The sequence below is a fragment of the Dama dama genome, chromosome 19 (genome assembly GCF_033118175.1).
Source record: "Dama dama isolate Ldn47 chromosome 19, ASM3311817v1, whole genome shotgun sequence".
Classification (NCBI taxonomy): domain Eukaryota; kingdom Metazoa; phylum Chordata; class Mammalia; order Artiodactyla; family Cervidae; genus Dama; species Dama dama.
This window is the reverse complement of record NC_083699.1, coordinates 9,447,679-9,457,454: the sequence shown is the minus strand read 5'-3', so window position 1 is coordinate 9,457,454 and position 9,776 is coordinate 9,447,679. Positions and strand designations below refer to the sequence as shown.

At 40.4% G+C, this 9,776-nt stretch overlaps 1 non-coding gene across 1 annotated transcript; it reads right to left on the bottom strand.

Moving 5' to 3' along the window:
- Positions 1-254: 254 nt before the first annotated feature.
- On the bottom strand, positions 255-380 carry LOC133074320 (U6atac minor spliceosomal RNA). Its single transcript, XR_009697165.1, has one exon. It is a non-coding gene; the product is annotated as a U6atac minor spliceosomal RNA (small nuclear RNA).
- Between the last annotated feature and the right edge of the window lie 9,396 nt (positions 381-9,776).

The following is a 9,776-nucleotide window of genomic DNA, read 5'->3' as shown; positions in this document are numbered from 1 at the left end:
GGAAATGACAACCCACTCCAGTATTCTTGCCTGGAGAATCCCATGGACAGAGGAGCCTGGCAGGCTACAGTCCATGGGGTTACAAGAGTCAGACATGACTTAGCGACAGACAGACCATGGTATAAAACAACAGAAGGATTTTACAAATTGTTTTCAGGTTTAAATTACCTAACAAAGTTCTATACATTTTTTTTTACAGGTTTAATGGGTTTGATAAGTTTACCCTTTCAGTTCCTATTTGCACAAAACAAAACAAAAGCCAGTGGTTAGAGGCTGCAAAGTAGGTGCTAGTGACTTAACCATATGCGTGTTGCCAGGCCTGAGGACCTCTTCCATCCTTGTCAAGGGCAATGCTAACCTTCTGTCCTTTCACGCAACACCTATACATATTTTTAAAGGGGGATTAAAACCACCAATAGTAGCAGTGGCAGCTCTTAAACATCAAGTTAGGATTCTTATTGAAAAGTAAAGATGTGGACTAAATCCATCCAGTGTCTGATTGAACATCAGATGATAAAGATCAGCTTCCCCTCTGTGGGAATGCTAAAAGTATTCTCACTGCATCTCCTTTCCTCCCCTTTGAACATTTGCATGGGATATTATTTCAGCGCTATATAGGGAGCCAGCTACATAATAAGCACTTGTGTAATGCTCTGGGGTTGCCAGGGAGCTTAGCAGTTACTTGTCCAGTCAACCATTGAATAAAGTGTCATAGGACTTTTCCCAGGTTAGAAGATGTCTCTAGAGGGTTATTAGCAGTTATTGATATCATTTTCCTTGCAATGAGATGGACAGTTTAGGACTCTTTAAGTCAAATGGTTTTGTCTACCCATTTTTTGCTATCAAATACAGTGCTAGGAAATAATCTTATTTTGTTTACCTTGCTTTGAGTTTCCTGTCGAAAGTGAGATTTAAAGATGTGAATAGCTCTGGAACCCAAGGTGGCAGAGCTTGGTGATGGGATATAGTAGAAAGGTTTTGCTCATAGTTCTCTCGTCTTTGGCAGAAATGCGGTAGGTATTTCAGTAGAAAACAGTAGTGATGGCAAGATGGTCTGGTTCTTTTCTTGGGCTTTATCCAGAGCAGAAATCTTGGGTCCATTGTGCCTGTCAATGATAATTCTCTTAATTCCCTCAGGACGATGGGAGGTGAGAGTCTTTCTGTCCTCTAGAAGAACCACAGGAAGCAAGTTAGCGCAATCTTCTAACACAGAAGCTTCTTAAACAAGTATATGTTTATTTATTTATGGCTGTGCTGTGTCTTTATTGTTACACGTGGGCTTTCTCTAGTGGCAGCAAGCGGGGGCTGCTCTTCCAGTTGCGGCGCGCAGCTTCTGATTGCGGCGTCTTCTCCCGTGGAGTGCAGGCTCTAGGCTTGCAGGCTTCAGTAACTGTGACCTGTGGGCTCAGGAGTCGTGGCACGTGGGCTCTAGAGGGCAAGTTCAGTGGTTCTGGTGCACAAACTTAATTGCCTCGTGATGTGTGGAGTCTTCCTGGACCAGGGATTGAATCTGTCCCCTGCATTGGCAGGTGGATTCTTAACCACTGGACCACCGGGGAAGTTCTAATGAAGAGCTTTGAGCAAAGTTTGTGGCAGGTGTTATATTTTCTCCTCTTGCAGTGTATTCATCTTCAGGAAAGGAGGCACATAGATCTTCTTGTAAATAGCTTACAAGCAATAGTTATGGTCTTATTAACTTCCTTTTGTTCCTCAAGGAAAAGAAAAATAATTCCATAGTTACATTAGATTGTCCCAGGAGTTTTGAAGGTCTCTTATAACATCTCTTCTAACATATGGTTCTTTGATTTTATCAATTGGAAACCAATGTCTGAGATGTTATTCTCTGATGCATGAAATATCCTCTTATTTGATCTCTTAAGCTAAAAAAGACAGATGATTGTCTGCCTTGATGACAGTGTAAGAATACTAAGGCCATAATCCCAAGTCCAATAAATGCTTAGAATTTCTCTGCAGGAGTGTTTCCATCCTGGCAGTCTGGAGATGACCATTGACAGGTTTCAGATCGGTCACCAGTTTGTAAACGTGTTTGACCTGTTGCTCTGCTTTCACTTAGCTGGCAACTTTAGGATTCTTGTTCTTTCTTTTTTATTTTCAAATGTGAAAATATAAACATTTATGATCAATCTGTAAGTACCAGTAGGGAGCCGAAAGATATTATCTGTTTTCTACTGTTGGTAGGATAAGAAGGGGGCAAACTTTATTTAAGCCGAGAAAAGGAACAACAAAAGACCAAAAAGTAGTAATATGACTATGCTGGGCAGAATGGAGATGGGACAATGTACGTGAGCTCATTTTTGAGAAGAATAGTTAATACAGAAAATTAGTAAATCAAGAAAGTATCAAAAGTGTATAGTTTAGAGATATCAAAGTAACCATCAGAAGAACTATGAACAATATTGGGAGAAAGTGGTTCCTCCTGAGGAGTGAGACTGTTTATCATGAAATCTGTACTATTCAATATTTTTATGTACATGCAGCTATTATTTGATGAAAAATTTAAAAATTAACCTTGTGTATGGTTCAACTTTCCAAAGCTATGTAAAGATACAATTAAGTCTCCACATCTCCTTCGCACTTCCTCTCTGCTGAAGTGACTGATGTGCTCTTCAGATATTTACAAGCAAGTATGCTGGTGTGTGTCATGTATATATTTCTGTTCCATATAGGATTCTTTTTCTTGTGTTATCTTTTCTTATTACAACAAAGACATTTTCTAATTAAGTCTGATCTAAATTGGAGTTAAAAGCTGAGGCAAGTTCTAATTCACCTCAGTATACTGGATTTAAGGCAGATATTATGGCCCCAAACACTGTTTATGATTCTTGAGCAGCACCATTTTCCTTCTGTAAATTGGGTATTACCTTAATTACAGACTCTTGGGTATCATTGTTTTTTGCATTTGTAAGGTACTAACTGTAACATAACTCAGCTTTCAGTTCAGTTGAGTTCAGTCAACTCAGCTTTATCTATTTATATCTGTTTGTCTATCTTATTGAAGTATAGTTGACATACTATTATCAGTTACATGTGAAAAAAAGTGAAAGTGTTAGTTTACTCAGTTACGTCTGAATCTTTGTGACCCCATGGAATGTAGCCCACCAGGGTCCTCCATCCATGGAATTCTCCAGGCAAGAATACTGGAGTGGGTCTGCATTCCCTTCTCCAGGGAATCTTCCGGACCTAGGGATTGAACCTGGGTCTCCTGCACTGCAGGTAGATTTTTTACCATCTCAGCCACCAGGGAGGCCCTGTGTGCAATTTCAAAAGTCATACATTATTTATATTATCATAAAATAATGGTTATATTCCCTGTGTTGGACAACATATCCTCATAGCTTGTCTATTTTATACATGACAGTTTGTTCCTCTTAACCCCTCACCCCTATTGCTCAGCTTATTTAAATTAACACACATGGTTTCTTAATCCTGCCAAGGTTTTTCAGTAATTAGCACTTCAATTATTTTGTCCTTATTTAGTACCTAATTTTTAACCTTGGTCATTTAAATATTAAAAACTCATTGGAAGGTCAGGTCTCTGCAGCTACTAGAATCAAGCATTTAAGTCACAGCTGCACTGCAAAAAAAAAAAAAAAAAAAATCACAGTTGCAATATGTCCTTGAATTCTGTATCCCTTCACATTCTAGGGCAACATGACTTTCTCAAAAGGTCAAGGTAGGCCTCTGTCACGTCCTTGACAGGGATCATCCTTCTTCTTCCTAAACATCCACAGAAATAAGCAGTTCACTACCTCCTAAGGCCAAGGGACTGGATGCTAAAAAATGTGAAAAGTGGGCATAGGGATTGAGAGATTGAGTGTACTCTAAAGACAGGAAATCATACTTAAGGACTGGAATCTTAGAGTTTAAATTTGGGTCCTTGAATTATTGGGGATAGAGGATATAGGATTTGGGCTACACCTATATAAATGATTGAAGTGGATAAAGCCTAATAAGACAACTGAAGCTCAGGAAGTTGTGGAGACAGGAGCCCCCCTGTTGGATAAGCAGATTCCTGTTGTCCAAGGTGATGGCAGAGGTGGTTGGGTAGAATGGTGTCAAAGAGTCAGTGAATATTGGAAAGAAACCTAGAGGTCACTAATTGCCATCTACAAAGAAAGAGAGGAAAAATATCTGCAAAGTTACCACTTCTGGGGCTATTAGGATGATTTCATATTTCTCAGTCATATATCTTTCATAAATCAGATTTATTACTGTGATTCTCTTTCCTGAATGCCATTCTCCTATACATGTACTAGGGCCTGGAGGCTTTTCCAAGAACAACAACTACTAGAAAAAAGTCATGGTATGTATTTCCACATAGAAACTGGCAGCAAAAGATTGCACAGTGAGGGTGATGCACTCAGAAGTTCTATACACTCAGCCCCGAGGAAAACAAAACAACAACAAAAATACCCTTCTCCTACAGAGAAATAGACCTGGTTTCACTAAAAAATGAACATGAACATTTTTTGCAGACAGCAACATTTTAGGACAAAAATCGTGGAACAATGGAAAAGCTAAGCTATGCTTTGTGGTACATATAATTTGAAAATGCTTGTTAATTACATGATCTATGCCCAATGATGGGCTTATGTGTATGGTGTCCAGACTATGATATTTTCCAAATCTTGGACCAAGTCTGATAAGAACAGTGTTGATTTTGTTGCCATCTTTTAAGCTCCATCTTCTGCAAAACTGGGGCTTGGGGTGCTTTTCCTTAACATTTTATTCAAATGCCAGGGTGCTCTCTCTTCATGGGGAAAACTGACATAGACATAGACATAGACATAGACAAGTAGAAATTCTTAAACTGTGGAATGTTGAGGCCGGGATACCTGCGTCTGCCTGAGGTTGAATTCCCAAGCCATCTGACTATCCCTGACCTAAGTTTGATTTTGGTGAGAATTGTATACTCCAAAAGAGGCAGTAATGCTGCCTCATATCCCATGTGCTCCCCTACTTTGCTGAGCCTCTTTGAAGTGAGGTTGAAAACCATGTCTCTGGTTTTGGTTACCAGTGAATAGAAGAGAGATGTGCTTCTTTTAATCATAGGCAGTATGAGCTCTTTACCTTTTCTCTTGCTTTGTTCCACAATCCTGAAATCACAATGGAGGGAGTCTGTATCTCTAAGTCACCATGTGGGAGATAAGTTACCTTGGGGAACTGCTTGTCTGTGTTGGCTTTAAATGACTGGAGAAATAAATTGCAGTCATGTTAAGCCACTGAGATTTGGAGGTTTGTAATACTTTGTTAGAACAGTCCAGCTTAACCTGATTAATAAACCTCCTAGCCAGAAGACTCTTACGTGGGAGCTGAAAGCTCAGGAGGGGTATGATTTGAATCTTTCATGTCTGTTTTAATCTCTGGTTTCCTTTTAGTCCAAGCCATCAGAAGATATGCTGGCTACTAAAGATTTGCTGAGGAAATTGGATGTTTTTCACTAAAATGAAATTTGGGGCTTTATATATTAGTTTCAGTTATCGACGTGATCTTATTACTCGGATGCAAAATTGACTATGAGAAAAGTGAGAAATTTAATTTTTGAGGAGGGTGCAGAGAAATGGAATAGATAATTATATTGAGGCTACATGACTAAAGCATTACATAGACTTCTTTGGTCTGTAAAAATGGTCAGTCTTTTTATTTTTGGTTAAAAATCTGAGATATTAAGCAGAGATTCTTACCTATCCTCTATTCTCCTCCTCTTTGTGGTAAGAAGGAATTGCATCAGTCGTTTGCATTTTCCCCAGGGAAATAAAGACTGTTTCTTTTCCTGAGGATTTGGGCCATAGGCAAGCATTTCACCCTGTTTTCATTGGCCCCTCTAACATCCATCACAGCAGAGTGCTGATTGCCTGCATTCATCTGTTATAATCTTTTTTCCCTTCTTAAATATTGAAGCATTCAATATAATTGACTTATAGTATTAGATTAATTTCAGCTGTACAGCATAGCGATTGGATATTTTTTATATATTACAAAATGGTCACCATCATGAGTCTAGCTACCACCTGTCACAAAGTTTCTACAATATTATTGATTATATTTCCTATGCTGTACATTACATCCCCATGACTTATTTATTTTGTAACTGAAAATTTGTATCTCTTAATCTCCCTTCAGCTATTTCACTGAACCTCCCCACCCTCTTTCCTCTGGCAACTGCCAAGTTGTTCTCTGTATTCTATACATTTGCTTCTGTTTTGTTCTGTTTGTTAAGTTGCTTTGCTTCTTAGATTCTACATGTAAGTGAAACCAGACAGTGTTTGTCCTTCTCTGTCTTATTTTACTTACTATGTTACCCTTTAGGCCCATCCATGTTGTCACAAATGGCAAGATTTCATTGTTTTTTATGGTTAATAATATTCCATTATTAACCATGTTTTCCTTATCTATTCATTTATTGATAGACATGTTGCTGCCATATATTGGTCATTGTATATGTTACAATGAGCATTGGGGTGCATATATCTTATCAAATTAGTGTTTTTATTTTTTGTTGAAAAAAATTACCCAGAAGTGAAACTGCTGGTTTGTGTGGTGATAATTCTATTTTTAAATTTTGGGGGGAATCTCCCAAACAATCTAGGCTGTTTTCTACAGTGGCTGCACCAATTTAATACAATCCCACCCACAGCACATGAGGGTTTCCTTTTCTGCACATTGTCACTAGCAGTGGTTATTGTTTGTCTTCTTGATAATAGTCGTTCTTACAGATGTGAGGTGATATCCCACTGTAGTTTTGATTTGCATTTCCCTTATGATTAGTAATGCTAAGCATCTTTTCAAGTGTCTTTTTGATCAGGTTGTTTATTTTTGATGTTAAGTTGTGTAAGTTCTTTGTATATTTTAGGTACTAACCCCTTGTCTGGTATGTGATTTGCAAATATCTTCACTCATTCACTAGGCTGTCTTATCATTTTGTTGATAGTTTCCTTCACTATGCAGAAGCTTTTTAGTCTGAAGTAGTCCCATTTCTTTAGTTTTGCTTTGGTTTTCCTTGCCTGAGGAGATAGCATGAGAAAAAAAAAAAACGTTTCTAAGAATGATGTCAAAGACCCATGTTTCTTCTAAAAAGTCTTATGGTTTCAGGACATACATTTAATTTTTAATCATCCAGGATACAAGCCTGAGTAATGAGGCTCCAGAGTTTGTGCTCCTTACACAGGAAAGGTCATGGATGGAAGGGGCCTGTCTCTCGCACATTCTCATAATTGAGATGATTTTTTAAATTTTCTCTTTAAAATATTGCTGCCAAAGCACAGTCATTTTTCCCTTTAGACATTTTCAATGACAAACAACTCACTGCCTTTTAAAGTAGACCACCCATCTTCTGAAAAATTCAGATTTTTGAACAGCCTCTCTAACTATTGAAATAAAAGCTTTGCTCCCCCTGTTCCTGTTTCTCTCCCTTGGCACAGGAAGCAGCTCCAATCCTTCCTCCCCTTGACAGTCCTCTGACGCAGGACAGCGTCTGCCATGAGCCCCCTGGACTCTCTCTTCCTCTGATGGTACACCCCTAGCTTCCTGCTGGTTGCCCATTTAAGACACGGGTTCCCATGTATTTGTCCTGGCCTCCGATACGTCTTCTGAAGGTACTCGATGTGCTTCGGTGTTCGTCTTTCGACTCAAAGCTCTTCTTGAATTAAGCCTCTCAACTGAACCACACAAATCATAGTAACCTGTCCACTCCCTTTAAAGCTTCTCACCTTTGGCTTTGATTGTGGTATCTGCATATATTTCTTTTATTTGCTAATATGATGCCTTAGTTAGGTTCTTTTAGGTTTCAAGAAGCAAAGACAAAACTCAAGTTCAGCAGATAAAGAGGTGCGATGTGAGGAAAGGGGAGCTGTGGGCCACGCTGAGGCCCCTGCAGCAACTCTGGGCACCGCAGGGATTTCAGGAGGCTTCCTCCAGGAGCTGCATCCCCTCTCTGCAGCCCGGTCACGACGGGGCCTCAGCGAGTCTCTGGTGTGCACCTCTTCCTCCTGCCTTCTGCCTACCTGATGCTTGCTTCTCTCCTACCCTTGGCTCCTACTGCTTTGGGGCTTCTTCCTGCTGCTTCTCTTTGTAGTTTTCCAGGCTCACATTAAGACATTTTAGACCAGAAAATGTGTAGGCTGCCCTCCCTCTCCTGATCCGAATTTCAAAGTAAATGCCATAGAGAGTTTCATAAGATAAATATAAATAAATCTAGGAAAAGTTCTGACATTTTTCCTCCATGATGATGAATTTTTTATAAAATAAAATAGCAGTTATTTCTAAAATAATTTTTTTGATACTCCGGTGGTTAGATATGAACTTGGTTTGCATATTTGGTAAACAGAATGTCTTTTATTCCCTCTACCAACTGCTATTTCTTGCTTCTTACTAATTTTTAATAATGTTGGGGTCTTGAAAGGTCTAAGCAATGAGATTGGATCAGCTTAATTAGGTCACAATTGTGCCTATTGGGCAGGGTCCCTGAACCAGGCTGCCCTTGAATCAAGCACGTCTTCATGGTCCAGCCAGCTGTAACCAGGGTTTCAGGGCTACATGGTACCAATTAATGAACTGGGTGGGTGTCCAGGAAGTCATGTGGCCCTGGCCAGACCATGTTAGTGTCTGCAGGTGGCAAGGGGGCAGGGGAAGCCACTAGGCTCTCCACCCACATGGACATTTTCACCCTCATTTCATCTCCCCTTGAGTCTGGGGGGCAGACCAGCTGGGGACCTTTGGAGGGTTCTAGGATTGTTATGTTACTTTATGTTGGTTGAAGATTTCAGTGCTATTGGATTAGATGTGTCTATTTTTAAAAAAAATTTTTTCTTCTCTTTAATTTACAATATTGTGTTGGCTTCTACCGTACAACAACGTAAGTCAGAAATAGAAAAACAAATTTCATAGACGTGTCTATTTTTGCTCTCATCTTGCCACTGTTTTTCCAACGAGGTGAGATCTGTGTGTAAAAGCAGTCCATGAATTCTCCATGTGAACACAGACATTGAACCACAGGCAGACCCCGGAGAGCCATCTGCTGGGCCCTCATCTCCCCCTGATGCTCCCTTATGCTTGTCTGGAGGTCCCTTGGTGGGCATGTTTGAACTCTCCTGATTGCTTCTACTTGGCCCTGGAGGTTTTCCTTCTCCTTGCACTCTGCCTGTGACAGCTGATGTTTGTTGTGGGACAGCCTGTCAAGTTGCCCAATGGCAAAGACCTTGTTTCCTGAGGTGCAAGGCTGGGGAGGTTGCTGGTAGGTTGGGGAGAAGATGTGGATTGCTTTTATTTTCCTGCCTGGGAGTAATTACATGGAAAAGCGATGCCCTGGGCATGTTCCCCACCAGCAGCAGCTGTCCCTGCTCGTGGGGGAAGTGCAGGCTCTCTCCCCTCCCTACTTCCCTTTCCCCTGTAAGCCCAAGGCAATCAAATCAAATCAAGCATTACTCTTTTTACATTGAAAATGCTCTTGAATTTGAATTATGAATTTAAGTGGCTCCTAAACAGAGTCCCCAAGGGGCTCCAAGTGCTGCCAGATGGCAGGGGAACCATGCAGGGAGCTGCACTGACTGCCTCTGACAGAGATGATGCCGTGGGAGGGACACATCTCCTTCCTCTGTGGGGGAGGACCAGTCACTCTCATCTCCAATTCAACGTTTTTCTCACCTTTCTGAAATTTTTGAATTCGGTCAGCTTCCCTGCCCAGGGTGGATTCAGAGACCTTCTTCTACCTTTTGGACAGCTGGATCCATTTCCGGGTCACATACAGGCCCCTGATG